We start from the raw sequence: 13,495 nt of genomic DNA, 5'->3' as shown, positions 1-13,495 counted from the left end.
AATTAAAAATTAAACTCAGATATTCAATAATAAGAAAATACATATGCAAATTATAGCAAATGTCAACGACAGCTTTAGCCGCTTAGGATAAACAGTATCCTGGTGATGTAACATTAGCGAACTGGTGCAAGCATCGTAACCACAACGCTTGAAGACTGTACTGCATAAACAGGACCTGGAAGAAGATAGAGACAAGTGAGAACAGCTGTGGTGCTGGAGACATGCGATCTTGGTTGAAATTTTCCCTCTTGGTTTTGGCAAACTGTATCGACCTGGAGGCTCTTCCTACCTTTGGACCCAGAAATTCATCCCATTTCTAGAGGTTTCTGCTACGAATCAGAAAGGCAGACTAAGCTTTCCGTGGTAACCTAATATCAGTCAGAAACCTCTCCGTCCCAGCCACTGTACTAAGCATTTTGCACACGTTGTGTCATTTAAGCTTCTCAGCGGCCCTGGGATAAATCCCGTTATTCGCCACATTTTACAGATGGTGAAGGAAATCGCTGCTCAGAGAAGAGAAGTCACTTGCTGGAGTCACACAGTTTGTAAAGGCAAAGACAGGATTCAGACTCAGGGTGATCTGACACTAGCACCCAGCTCCCAACACCCACACTACCCCTCACACCAAGCCCTTTGTTCACAAAAATAAGCCACGTATGTTTAAACATAACTGAGTCCATATATACGTATATGTATTTATACCTAAATATATGTACACACTAATTCTCAGCATATGTGGATTACATGAAAATTACATGCAGAGAAAATCTCTGGGTTCAAATATGCCGGTATATTAATAGTGGTTACTCTGGGTGATGGAATTGAGGGAGACTATTTTTAAACTTTTCCGTATTTTCCCAATTTTCTACAATGACCATGCATTGTTTTGATAACTGGAAAAATGTAATTTTTAAATAAAAAATGTTTCTTGATTGTTGTTCTGTCACTTTTATAGCAAGCCCATTTCCGGGGAAAGGGACAGGAAGGGACAGGGGACAGGGGTGTGGGCAGCTTTTACTCCCGTTGGTAGGTTCTGCCCTGTTAGCATCAGAGGACGCCACCAGGTGGCGCGTGAGGTCCGGTTTTTGAAGAGGCTGAAGGAGGATGAGGGGCAGGGCAGGGGAGGTCCCCCGGCAACAAGCACCTGAATAGTACCCAGCAGCTCCCACCCCGCTCCACTTGCGACCACACACACTTCTGCACCTCGTAGGCTTTTGCCAAAGTTTCTCGCTCTGCCTGGTGCGTCCTCCCACTGGCCCTGTCTGCTAAGTGAGCTGTTTATTCTTAAGGCTCAGATCCAAAATCTCCTCTCCTTAGACAAGGTGTGATAGGGCTTCTGGGAGCACTGGAATCCCTGGAGTGATCATTCTTTTTTTTTTTTTTTTTTTTTTTTTTTTTAATGATTCTAAGGGTTTTTTTTTTTTTTTTTTTTTAAATTTTTATTTATTTTTGGCTGCGTTGGGTCTTTGTTGCTTCAGGTGGGTTTTCTCTAGTTGCAGCGAGTGGGGGCTACTCTTCATTGCGGTGGCGTCTCTTGTTGCGGAGCACGGGCTCCAGAGCGCAGGCTCAGTAGTTGTGGCGCACGGGCTTAGTTGCTCCGCGGCATGTGGGACCTTCCCGGACCAGGGCTCGAACCCGTGTCCCCTGCACTGGCAGGCAGACTCCTAACCGCTGTGCCACCAGGGAAGCCCCCTGGAGTGATCATTCTTAATGAGCGAGCAAAAGGCTTCATGTGCAGTTCTGGGTCGACTGTTTCTCAAATAGGTGGTATCTTTTTGAATGACAATAATAGCCATTCTTCACTGAGCACACCTGTATGTCAAGCCCTGTTGTGTATTCTAGCATTTTAATTCTCCCAAGCAACTCTCCAAGGAGAAAAGTACAATCTTCCCCACATGGCTGGGTTGGAGTTTGTGTTCTTCTTTGTGACCTCAGGCAAGTCTTATAACTCCTCTGGCCTCTAGTTTCCTCATCTAAAAAGTGGGGTGAAAATAGGGGATTTCCTGGTGGCGCAGTGGTTGAGAGTCCACCTGCCCATACAGGGGATGTGGGTTCGTGCCCCGGTCCGGGAAGATCCCACATGCCATGGTGCAGCTGGGCCTGTAAGCCATGGCCGCTGAGCCTGCGCGTCCGGAGCCTGTGCTCCGCAACGGGAGAGGCCACAACAGTGAGAGGCCCGCGTACCGCAAAAAAAAAAAAAAGTGGGGTGAAAATAGAACCTATCTCAGAGTGCAGTTGTAAAAACTAAGTTGAAATAGACTTCCTGCACGTAGTGGTCTATGAGTGTTGATGATCATTACGGTTCCCATTTTAGAGGTGAGGGAACTGAAGCTGAGACAAGAATCACATAGTGAGTAAGTGACAGAGCTGAAGTCCAAAGTTCAGCGCAACCAGCGCTAAGCCCGAGTTCTTTGCATTCCACCATTCTATCATGCTGTCATCTCCTGGTAGGTCCTAACCCACTGAGAGGCCCTGGCCTGGCCTTGTGCCCTCTGGGCTTCCATTTGCCCCATGCCAAGTGAGGAGGTTGGCCAGGATGCTCATAAAAATTATGACATTTTAATAAATTGGTGAAGAAGATGGTGTGGAAATGCTGAGTCTTGGTGTCCCGGCTCCATGCACCATGCATCTGTGCCATCAGCGTGAAACCTAGAGAATGGACTTCCTGCTTCCCTTGTTGGACTCTCATGCCGGCCCCCTGGAGACGAAGAGATTCTATCTGTAGGTAATAGAATAACGGCCAGGTTTGTGAAGCTCTAAGCAGGAAATAACATAACTGAAAACATGATGCCATCTTGCATTCTTCAAGTGCTCGGTGCAGGCAGAAAATAAACACCACATTTCAAATTACTTTTCCTTAAAGGTCAAGAGAAATTGAAAGCCATTGCACTCTTCTAACAACAGTCTTCTCTTTTGGAGAGCTGTCAGGGTTTTAAAATATTTTATAAAGCAATCATCTGTATGCAATCAAGATGCCTCACCCCAGTCAGGAAGTGGGGCCTGTTGAAGTGTATCAGTGGAGTTCTACTAGGAAAAAAAAAAAAAAAAAAAAAAACACTACCAAGAATTCCATCTTAACCCAACTTTGGAAAGCAACGTTTTAAAAAAGATGAAAGAAAAGAAAGAAAGAAAGTAAATAAGAAAGAATGGAGGGAGGGAGGGAAGGAGGGAAAGAAGGAAGGAAGGAAGGAAGGAAGGAAGGGAAGAAGGAAGGGAGTGATGGAGGGAGGGAAGAAGGAAGGAGTGTGGGAGAGAGGAAGGGGAAAAATAAATCCCTGATGTTCCCAAATAGCCTAATGTGAGAAGAAATCCTTCTCCTGGTTGGTTTAGGGGTGAATTAAGGGAGGGGATTTCCTTCTGTTTTTGGAGCCTTGCTCCTCCATTTCCCCCACCCCTCCATAACCAATTAACCACCAAGACCCATATTGACTTCCATGGAATTTATCAAATGGATGTTGAAAGAGCTTGAAAAATGTTTTGCCATTTTCCAAAAAGGCTGGTTATGAGGGCTAGACAAGTGATTGCAGCAGCCCTGTGGTCTCTTGTGTTGAACCTGAGTGTAGGTATCAGTCAGCATAGGCTATGTTATGCTGCAGTAACAAACATTCCCCAAATCTCAGTGACTTAACAGAAAAGTCTAATTCTCACTCACCACACATCCAGGGCAGCGGCTCTGGACATAGTAGTCACTCAAGTTCATAGTCTATCAGAAGCTCCATTTTACCATGTGCTTCTATGACCACCATGGGTGGGAAGAAAGGGGACATGGTGACTTACACACTGGCTTTTAAAGCTTCACTTGAAAGTGATGCATGAAGGTTCTGCTCGTACACATTGACAAGAGTAAGCATAACATCAGAGTCAGAGAAGACAGGCGGCCCTCCCATGTGATAAGGGAGGACAGCTGGAAATGTTTAGTGAACTGTCTCATGACAACCACCTCAGATAGGGACCAGGGTGATGAGCCCCAGGTCCCAGAACCACACTTTAAAGGACAGTGTGTGAAACTCAGGTAGCTCAGTGGCCTCCAGGGGCTTCAGGGTGAGGGCAGATAAAGTGCCCAGGTACGTGCTAGGCACTCATAAATAAAGAATAACCTGATGCCAAAAGGATGGATGATGATGGAAGAATAAACATGGATGTTGGAAGGGGTCTTAAAGGTCACTTAGCCTAAGTCCCTGAATCAGAAATGGGGAAAGAGAAAGTGAAATGAGGAAGGGGCAGATGGGGAGTGGGGAAGCAGGGGGAAGATTCTTCTCACCTGCCCTCTCCAAGCAGCAAAGCCCTCCATTGAGGGGAACCCCCTTCTGTCCTCCATCCTGGTAGTAAACAAAGAGTATCATTCCATTTTCTACTGGCTTTAGTGACAGGTGTCCCATGGGAGGGGGCTGTTCTCAAAGACCCAGGCTCCCAAGGGTAAGGTAGATGCTCCACATGGAGGTTGGGGCTGGGTGTCTCCCTGACGGCCTCACCTGCAGACCAAGCCTAGATGAATGGGACAGGCCCCAACTCTGGCCAAGCCTTAGATTCAAAGCAAGAGGATCAGAAGCCACTTCAAACTGTCTTCAACTAACTCAGCTTGCCTTGAACTGACAGGTAGAGAGCGTTCTCAGTTGTACTTAGGGCCATTTCTACAAAAGGAAGCATGACCGTGGTGGACAGTTACATGGATGACCCCAATGAAGCAGCCCAGGTAATGGACATATGACCTGCTCTGGCCAATGAAATGTTAGAAAGGGTGATGTGACCCCTAAGAGGGTCTTACACACTAGGACTGGTCACCCTGGAGTGGTCCCCGATGGAAGCCAGAGCCATGCCGTCAAGATGCCCTGTAGAGAGATGAGAGGCCACATGGAGAGGCCGCCAAGGATGAGAAGTCCCAGCGCCAGCTGCGCTCCCAGCTGAATGCAGCCACTGAGTGACCTCAGCTACACTGCACGGGCAGAAGAACTTCTTTGCAGAGCCCGGTCAACCCTCAGACCAGGAAAAACAATAAATTGCCATTATTTTAAGCAATTTTGCTTTAGGGTCATTTATCATGTATCAGCGAATAGCTGGAAGAGTGACCTTCTCGTGGTCAAGGTCAATGTACAGGATGCCTGCTCAGGTACCTGGACTTGGCTGCCTTTGTGCCTCAGGTTTAACTGACGCTGAGAAACTTCCTTCACTCCTTCCTTCCACACACAGATGAATAAAACAAGGTCCTGGGGATGCAGCCCGTGCGTTGAGGGGCCAGGCGCATCCATACGTAACAGCAGAGTTTGAAGTGCTGTACAAGGGAGGCATGCAAGGTGGTCAAGTTGAGCCTTTTCACCAGGATGAACTTTATTTATATTTTTAAACATTTTTATTGTAGTATAATTGCTTTACAAGGGTGTGTTAGTTTCTGCTTTATAACAAAGTGGATCAGTTTTACATATACATGTATCCCCATATCTCTTCCCTCTTGTGTCTCCCTCCCTCCCACCCTTCTAGCTGGTCACAAAGCACCGAGCTGATTTCCCTGTGCTATGCGACTGCTTCCCACTAGCTATCTATTTTACATTTGGTAGTGTATATATGTCCATATATACACTACCACTCTCTCACTTTGTCCCAGCTTACCCATCCCCTTCCCCGTGTCCTCAAGTCCATTCTCTAGTAGGTCTGCGTCTTTATTCCCATCTTGCCCCTAGGTTCCTCATGACCATTTTTTTTTTTTAGATTCCATATATATGTGTTAGCATACGGTATTTGTTTTTCTCTTTCTGACTTACTTCACTCTGTATGACAGACTCTAGGTCCATTCATCTCACTACAAATAACTCAATTTTGTTTCCTTTTATGGCTGAGTAATATTCCATTGTATATATGTGCCACATCTTCTTTATCCATTCATCTGTCGATGGACACTTAGGTTGCCTCCATGTCCTGGCTATTGTAAATAGAGCTGCAATGAACATTGTGGTACATGACTCTTTTTGACTTATGGTTTTCTCAGGGTATGTGTCCAGTAGTGGGATTGCTGGGTCCAGCTTTTGAAGCAGGTAGTTCAGATAGGGTGGAGTCTGGGATGACTTCCGGCCAGAGGGCTCGGCATGTGCAAAGATAAAAGCATGGAAAAGCCTGGCGCTGTCGGCTGCCTACGCACACCATGTGACGGCTGGAACATCTCCATTTACAGCACAGTGTGGGGAGAGGGCGCTGGGGAGGTGGACGTGGCCAGCCGTTCAGGGTCTTGTGAGCCAGGAGGCGGGAGTGAACACCATCCTGCACTCAGTGGCAGGTGGAGGACACTGAGGGTTTGGAACCAGAGCAGGATGGGGTTGGCTGACGTGGCCCACGTGTCACTTTGGCTGCTGAGTGGAGAATGGATTCGAGGGAGAGAGTCTGCGGGCAGCTGGCAAGACCCCACCTGTTCATTCATTCAGGGAATTTTCACTGAACACCTACTACATACCAGGCACTGTTCCGAGCGTTGGCATAGTTTGGAACTGTGGGAACAGAGAGAAGGGGGCGGACCTAGAGATGTCTGTAAGGAAACTGGGGAGGCGAGTGAGAAAGCAAATTGGGGTGATTCCCAGCCTGTCCCCAGGCTGCCCGACTCAGGGATGGAGGCGTCATTCACTAAAATGGGCCAGAAACAGAATCGGGCTTGGGGGACGACAGTGAGTCAGTTTGGGACAGGTTAAGTGTGGATTGTCAGGAGGGCCAGCCGAGAAGTCTCCCAGACTAAATTTCCACTTATGTCACGACAACGTTAGGCCTGCACGTCGGGGTTGCCAAGTATTGTCCCTGCCTTCAACTTTTCCTGGTCTGTGTTTCTTCCCCCAGTGGAGCCCTTTGGTGGTGGGTGTGAGAGAGGGGACCCCAGGGGCCGCGGGGGTGTGCGCTGGTGGGCTGGGAAAGCCCGTGGGAGACGGGACGGGAGGAGAGGGGAAAGCAGGTGTGGCTGAGGAGTCTGGAGGAGGTGGGGGGACTTCAACACTGGCTGCCGACCTCCAAAGGGACGCCGAGGGGCAGGGGGACAGACGCATCTTCTAGCCTCAGTTTTCTGCCTGTAAAATGGGACTGAGAAAATTGTTGAGGATTAACCCAGATAATCCAGGTAGCATTCTTACCAAAAGGCCAGGCCCAGGATAACCATTCACTGAGTGAGTAAACTATGTGCTTTTACTCACTTTTATTAGATTGTGAGACCCCAGAGTTAAGGCCCAAGAATAGAGACTTGCCGGAGCCCTCTTCAGCTCCAGGCCAAGGAGAATCTGAAAGAGCCAGGAGGGAGGGGAGGGGGGGCCAGGGCTGGGGGAAGGCTGAGGGCAGAGGGAAGAAGCCCCTCCCCACCAACTCCCACAGACAGGGGCGACCTGGGGCGCCTCCCAGTCAGCTCTGCACCACCCGCCCCCGTCTTGATGTCCACGGACACGGCGCACTGTGCCCCCCAAGCACCACCCCACGCGGCCCCCTGCGCCTGGCAAGCCTTCTCTCTTCCTCCTGTTGGGGAGGGGTTGGCTCGGGAGGGGCAGAGGGGAGAGGGGCTTGGCTGGAGGCTCGGACAAATCCTCTCGCCCACACCGGCCCCCAGAGATCACAGTTCAGGTCTCATGGGATGCCTCCAGCAGTGTCTGCCTGTGGGAATCCCATCAGTCCTTCAAGGCTGAGCTTCAAGTCTGCCACCTCCAGAAAGCCCACCCTGCCTGCACATCCTCTTTGTCTGCATCCACTAAGTCAGAAGGGTGCACCCTCATCTCCTCTTCTGCCCTGATCTCAGGCTTATTCCTGGCGGGGCAGCCTCCCCTGGAGAGGCTGTGAGCTCCTGAGAGCAGACCCGTGTCTGAGTCACAGCGACAGGTGACGTTTGTGAGCACCTCTCACATGCCAGGTGCTGCGCGAACTACGTGACTGACTTGCTCTACGTCACTGAATCTTCCCTCGAGCCCTGGGAGGTGGGCACTGAGACCATCCCCGTTTTGCCAATAGGAAAGCTAAGCTACTTACTTGACAAGTGTCTCAGAGCCAGTCACGGGAGCAGCTGGGACCTCCGTGCAGGCCCGTGTGACACGGCAGCAGGGACCTTACCCACCTCACCCTCCAAAAATAGAGTGGGCAGGGCCGGGGCAGCCGTTCCAGGCTCCACCTAGTGCCATCTCCCTGCAGCCTGCTCTGCCGACACCAGCTCTGCCCCACCTGCTATCCCGGGCTTCAGGCTCATTTTCAGAAGGACCCTGGCCAACACTGCCCCTCCCTTCCAAGATCAGGGCGTGAACTGGGCTTCCTCTGAGCTGAGGCCTTCGATGGCCAGGTCTGGGGGTCTCATCCAGGACCCATCACACCTGGATGGTGGTGGCCTCAGTGGCTGGCAAGGCTGCACCCCAGACCCACGTCCACGCCCAGCTGCCCCCGCCCTGGGGCTGCCCCTGCTTCCAGTCTTCAAGTGGCTTCTGAGCAAGGACTGTTGAGGACCCCGAGCTCACGTGGCCACCCCCGTGTCCGCAGGAGCACCTCAGGGTGACCACGCGCCCTGGGCCATCTGGCCCCACCCCCTGCCTCGAAGTCCTCACTTTGCTTCAGCCCCCGTGAAGGCCGCAGCCCCTCCCACGTGCTGTGCTGTGCCGGGCTCTTTCTCTCACCTCAAGGCCTTGACACACCTAGTTTCCTCCTCAGGCCAAATCCACTCGTCTCCAGGCCTCTTCACAGAAGTCCCCTCCTCGGGGCAGCCGCCCCTGAGCACCAGAGTGGCTCCCACCCTGGCGCTCTCGTCATCCTAGTCACACTTGACGTTGCATTTTTTTCCTCCCCCCTTTTTTTAAACTTACGCATTTTATTTATTTAGTTTTGGCTGCACTGGGTCTCCGCCGCTGCACACGGGGGTCGCTCTTCACCGAGGTGCGCAGGCCTCTCACCGCGGTGGCCTCTCCTGTCGCGCATCGTGGGCTCTAGGCGCACAGGCCCCAGCAGTCGCGGCGCGCGGGTTCAGCAGCTGCGGCTCACGGGCTCTAGAGCGCAGGCTTAGTAGCCGTGGCGGACGGGCCCAGCCGCTCGGTGGCATGTGAGATCCTCCCGGACCAGGGCTCGAACCCTTATCCCCTGCATTGGCAGGCGGACTCCCAACTGCATCACCAGGGCAGCCCTTGACCTTGCATTTTAATGTCAGCCTCTCCCCGAGTGTGTGAGCAAGCTCCTGGGAACAGGGCCCTGTGTCACACCCTCCGAGCCCAGCGCGGTGCCAGCGCACGGCAAACCCCACAGAGCTGAGGACAGGAAGTACGGATTTCCAGGACACCGGGGAGGGAGGTAGGGGTCAGTCTGAAATGACGGCCAGGAAAAGCTGCCCACAGGACTGGCATCTAAGCTCACACCCGGGTGGGCAAGGTGGGAAGGGTGTTCCTGGAGGAGGGAGCTGCCTGGGCAAAGGGCAGAGACCCTGTTCTCATCCCCAGCAGACAGATGGGGGGCCTGCAGCCGGCCTGGGTTGCACAACCTGCCCGGGCTCATGCCGTTAGCAGTGGAGCCTGAGTTCAAATTCAGTTGGGCTGATGCCACTGGCCACAGCTGCCACCACTCCTGCCACCTGGCCCGCCCCAAGCCCTCCTCTGGCTGGAGTCCACAGGAATAACTCAGCAGAAAGAGCCCCACCCAGAAAAACCCAACACCCCAGACTGAGCACCGGGCCACAGCTGCCACAGAAGCAGGGAGAAGGGAAGCCCCAGGCCTGGCAAGAGGATTGGGGCCCCCGGATTGGGGCCAAGTCTGCGCCACCACAGGCCTGGGCTACACCATCACAGCTGTTATCCCCAGAGCCTCAGTTCCTTCATCTGTTAAGTGGGAACAACCGTGCCTACCTTGAATAGTTCTTACCAAATGAGGAAATGTGAATAAAACACAAAGCGTCCTGCAAATGTGACTTAGTGGCATATTAATATTTGTATTATACTGACCGTTGGGGATACTCTTGGTTCCTGACTCCCACTTCATATGCTACTCGTACTGTCAGGGCCAGGTCAGATTTGGCAGGGAGGATGGAGTTCCTCTTGGCGGCAGCAGCCCTGGGCCACGGGCCACCCTGGGGCCCACGTAGGAGCAGGGCTCAGACTCCACCACCCGACCCGTCTTCCAACCCAAGGATGCTGGCCCATCACCGGCACTCAGCTTTCCAGGTGTCCGTCATTCTCGGCTTTTGTTTCCGTTCTTTCATTCAGTAAAGCTGTGCTGACTCCCTACTGCATGCTGGGCTTGAAGCCGGGGTCGCAAGCTGAGCAGAATCTCCGGGCCCCACCCCCCACCCCGTGCTCTGGAGCTCACAGGCTAGTGGGGGAGAGAGAACACAGGAGACAGAGGGGCTGCACTGTGATGCCCTGGGTCTGGGGGAGCTCTAGCTGCTCTACCAGCGTGTACAGGCCGCAGTCCAGCCTTTCTGCTGATCTCGTGTGGCCCTCGTCCACCCTTCTCTTTCTCCATCGGCAGCTATGACTTGGAGCTCCGTCTGGAGTTTGGAGCTGTGAAGGGGAGAGCTGCCAGTCTGGCTCTTGGGCCTATACCTCCAGCCTGACTCTACCAATCTTCCGGCCCCTCTGCATCCCCACCCCCACCCCACCAGCACTCAGGCTGCTCCTCCAAGACAGCCTCCAGGTGTTGGGCCTGCAAGAATCCCGTTAGAACAACCTCGGGGGAGCTGGGTTCCCTTCAGTCAACATTTACAGTCACAGGAGAGGTGAGTACTGAGAGCTGGTGAAAAGCAAACTTTGATTTTAGCCAATGGGAGGGCAGAATCACTACTATCCCCATTTTACAGATGAGAAGCCTGAGGTTCTAGTCACTCGTCCATTCATTCATTCATTCCATGATGAAGGCATGAATGCATCGTGCACCAGGTATGGGGATGCACTGGTGCCCACGCAGTTCAGGGCCACTGCCCTAGAGGAGCCCAGGGACACCGAATGAGTCACTCCTCGTGGGATGAGGAGGGTAGATGAGGGGAGGGTCAGAGGAGTCTGCACAAGGAAGCGACAGAGAAGCTGAGACCTGGAGGAGGAGGACTGGGAGGTATACAGGCAGCTCAGGGCTTCCCGGTGGCGCTGTGGTTGAGAGTCCGCCTGCCGACGCAGGGGACGCGGGTTTGTGCCCCGGTCCGGGAAGATCCCACATGCTGCGGAGTGGCTGGGCCCGTGAGCCATGGCCGCTGAGCCTGCGCGTCCGAAGCCTATGCTCCGCAACGGGAGAGGCCGCAACAGTGAGAGGCCCACGTACCGCAAAAAAAAAAAGGCAGGTCAGAGAAACAGCTCAAGTTAGTATTTGCCCCATTATGAGTCAGAGCCATGACTAGACCCCCTGGACTCCACTTCCAGTACTCTTCCCACACATCACGCTGCCGTACCGACTGCCCACATGGCCACGTCCTGCCTTGGGCACTGGGGAGAAGGACTGTGCCATGAATATTGCAGTGTGGGCTGCTATGGGAGCCCAGAGGAGGGAGTTTGTCTTGGAGGAGCGGGAAAGGCCTAGGAGGGCTTCCTAGAGGAGGTGACGTGTAAGCTGGATCTTAGAAGGTGGATAGGAGTTTGCCAGCCAGAGGAGGGCTGTCCATGCAGAAGTAGTAGAGTGTGCAAAGGCTCAGAGATGAAAACATAATGAGCATTATGAGGGCCTCACCTGGGAGGAGGTGAGTGAAGGAAGGGGGTATGTCAGGCAGGGGACATCTCTCAATCCCTGTGGCTTCATCGTGTCAAGGAAGAACCTTGACGAGACCTGAGAAAACCAGTCAGAAGGAGGCAAAGCTGGAATTGAGAAGGGGAGCGAGGCACCAGCGCCAGGGCTGCCGTGCGGGGAGGCGGCCAGCTGCCAGCAATCCAGGCGCTCCTCCATTTATTCCCCAGGCTCTCTCGGAAGCTGATTAGCAATTGTTCCTCCAGCTTCTTAAGAGGCCAGGGGACTGCGGGGAGGGAGGGAGGGGTGCCTGGGGAACTGCCAGGCTTCCACGGAAGGATCCAGATGAAATTTGGGAGGCAGAGGAGACCCCCTCTGAACCCATCTCTGCCCCCTCCATGCTCCCTTCCTTTTCCAACCAAACCTGGGAGAAGGGGGAGGAAGAAAATTTCTAAAAATACTGGGACAAACTGAAGCACATTCTGAGGCACAGGCGTTTTAAAACCACGGAGTTGGAGGATGAAGGGGGCAGTGAGAAAAAAAATCCTTGGATCATCACAGGCAGATCTGAATTTTTATCTCAGGGCATACTTCCTGTGTGACCTTGAGCCAGCAGCCTAACCTCTCTGAGCCTCAGGTTCCTGGTGAAGTGGTTCAGAGGGCTTGGGGAGGCGATGCTGGCACAGTGGCCAGCAAACAGTAGGTGCTCAGTAAATGCACAATGCAGGAGATTTGGGGAACTCAATGGCTATCTCCATCTTCAAATCTCAGCGGGGCCATCCTGGAGCATAGAGAGCCCTGATGGGGAAGAGATGTATAAAGAGGGAGGAGCTGGCTCAGCTCTACAGAGAGGAGAGGGCAGCCTCCACCACCCCCCAACACACTCACAGGCAAAGGCCCCGGCATGGTCTTGACCTGCGCATCCTGGGCGCGGTTCACATCTCAGCTGGGGTAGTGACGCAACAGCTGGCAGTTCTCCTCTGCCTCTCTCTGCTGGGGTTCCCTTTTCATCTCCCTGCCCCCTCTTTTGCTGTGTCCCCATGCCCCGCCCCATCCCACATTCCTCTGCATCCTTGTGTATGTCTCTCTCTGTCTCTGCATGTTTTGCAATGGTCCTATCTACTTATCTCTCTCTTGCTCTGTGTCTCTCTGTGTGTCTGTATCTGTCTTTTTTCTGCCTCAGACTCTGTTTCTCTCTCATTCTTCCTCTTTCATTTTTTGTCACCTGTTCCACCAAAACCAGAGACTGCCTGAGCTAAAGGATTGAAAAATCACTACTTTCTCCGAAATGTTCCACTCCCGTAGTCCTGGCCCTGGTGGCGTCTCTGGTGTTGGGTAGAGGGTGGGCACCCACCCCTACCCCTCCGCTGTGGAGGCCTGGCCTGGGGAAGAACAGAAGCCACGCCCTCCTGGATAAGACCGTTTCCTGCAGGGCTACCATGTGCCTGATACCCTGTGAACTCCTAGTAGTGGAGTTGGGTTATGAAGTCCTATGAACTTGAACTCAGTTCCCCTCTTCCCACCCTTGCCCTGGGTCCCCCGCCTCCTTTCAGATAAGCCCACACCTGCTCCCTGGAACCGAGGGCCTTCTGCAGCTCTGGCCTTCCCAGCTGCCTGTCCTCCGAAGGGCTCCCAACAATCCCCAGACAGGCTCTCCCCTCTCCTGACTCTTGCCTTGGCATTTTCTCTCTTCCAATTGGCTTTCCTGCTTCCGTGCCACTTCTTGTCCCTCAAAGCCCAGCTCCAGTGGCCTCTCCTCAGCAAAACATGGGTCATCCTTGGCTCTGTGCGCCACAAAGCCTGGCCATCCTTCTGCATGACCCTAGTCCCTCTGCCTTGTTTTTCTGGTCTGTCTCTCCAGGAGCTCCTCGTT

The 13,495-nt window shown here is 52.9% G+C and overlaps 1 long non-coding RNA gene across 1 annotated transcript; it reads right to left on the bottom strand.

Moving 5' to 3' along the window:
• Nucleotides 1–5,907: 5,907 nt before the first annotated feature.
• On the bottom strand, nucleotides 5,908–12,457 carry LOC116755076. Its single transcript, XR_004350227.1, has 3 exons — nucleotides 8,796–12,457; nucleotides 7,161–7,244; nucleotides 5,908–7,050 (listed from the first exon to the last, which is right to left on the bottom strand). It is a non-coding gene; the product is annotated as an uncharacterized LOC116755076 (long non-coding RNA).
• Between the last annotated feature and the right edge of the window lie 1,038 nt (nucleotides 12,458–13,495).

Source organism: Phocoena sinus, chromosome 6 (genome assembly GCF_008692025.1).
Source record: "Phocoena sinus isolate mPhoSin1 chromosome 6, mPhoSin1.pri, whole genome shotgun sequence".
NCBI lineage: Eukaryota > Metazoa > Chordata > Mammalia > Artiodactyla > Phocoenidae > Phocoena > Phocoena sinus.
This window is presented reverse-complemented; position numbering and strand designations above follow the sequence as displayed.